Raw genomic sequence first — 1,653 nt, 5'->3', positions numbered from 1 at the left:
TTCGCCGTCAGAAGCGTGGCATGCATAACGCCGTTACACAATTAAGGCTGCAAATCGGTCGGATTAACCATGACCCGACCGTCGGACCCACTTAAATCCGACCCGATCCAATTTTGATCCGATTTAAAAAACCCTTAGAGCCGGGTCGTGTTCTGAAATTCGGCTCATTCTATTTTTCGGATCGGATTTGGATTTACTAAATTCTGACCCGATCCAACCCATTTGATTTTTGGGGCAATTTTAGATTTCTCATCCTATGATCTGACTCGGACTCGGTACACCGTTAGAGCCTACAGGGATACTTAAGAATCTCTAACTCTCTATTTTCTAATTTCTTCTTATGTTTGAGGACGGGAGGAATGAAAGAGACTATTTTTATGTACTGTCAAATGGCATGAATGTTACATTAAGACTTAGGTGGTTAGTTATATCCTGACAGTTACATTTTGACAGCATGATCTTAACATCTTTTGATGTCATGCATCAAACACTGTAGTGCTCCCGCACATGTGGTCTCGCCACACGTGCTAATGCATGAGAACTAGATTTAGGATAAAACACAAACTAGGTTTTGGCTTTTAATTTCCGAGGAAAAACTTGGTTTCGCCCTTAGGAGTTGGGTAATTTCACACAGACAATATGCCTTAGAGTTTTTGTTTTTTTGGTAAATATAGTTTATTAAATCAATCTAGAATAAATATATTTGTGGAAATCAAAAAATAAAATATCAAAAAATTTAGTAGGAGTATCCATCAAAGTCATCCATAAAGTTGAAATAGTGTAATTAGCTGCATATGTCACCACTTCTCTATACAAAAACGTGTGACTTCGAAAAATTGTAGGCATGTTCTCATTTTTCAACAATTCTATCGAAATGAATAAAAACCATCTCTGAAGGAGCTGATTCAGATAACCATTTAACGACTATATTGTGTCAACCCTGAAAAATGTCTCCGTACCAAGCATTTCCAAGAGGAAACTCCAGCAAAAATATCTTCGACGGCAACAACATAGTATGCTCTCAGCTACTTGTTATTGTTAAATATAATTTTAGTGACCTATGCAGGGACCCACAAGCGATGCCTCGTGCCAAAAAACAATGTAAAAGATAATCTAAATTTCGTAAGCAACATATCATCGGCACCCTTTTTTCTGCTCTAAATATTGCCTCTCTTTCTTTTGGTTGAACCAAAGAAGCTTCAAGAATGGATGAATAACCAAACGGTGAGTTAGCAAACAAATTTTAATGTTACCTAATAATAGAATAATCGATTGCATATCTATATGATAGGTACTCCTTCATAATTTTTTTATAAAAATAATTCAAAAATTGTTGTGCAAGCAATTTCTTTTTTTTTTTGCGCAAACATCTTCATTGCTAGTGTAACAACCCAAGACCTCACCCAAAATGGCTAGCCGGAAGGTATTATTTGGGTTCATTGATTCTGTATAAATACCCAAAATCTATCCAGCGAATATCCGATATGGGACTAAACACACGCCCGCACGGATCCTCACAGCTAGTGTCTTATTATGGAGAAGAAAAAAAGACAACTCAAAAATATCAGCAGGCTTGCCAAGTGATTGCATATCTCTCAGTCTAGAGCTCTCTCTCTCTCTCTCTACAATGATCGCCGGAGCCGGCATGTCCCC

Source organism: Phoenix dactylifera, chromosome 15, assembly GCF_009389715.1.
Source record: "Phoenix dactylifera cultivar Barhee BC4 chromosome 15, palm_55x_up_171113_PBpolish2nd_filt_p, whole genome shotgun sequence".
In the NCBI taxonomy this organism is placed as follows: Eukaryota; Viridiplantae; Streptophyta; class Magnoliopsida; order Arecales; family Arecaceae; genus Phoenix; species Phoenix dactylifera.
Note: the sequence above shows the minus strand (reverse complement) of the source record.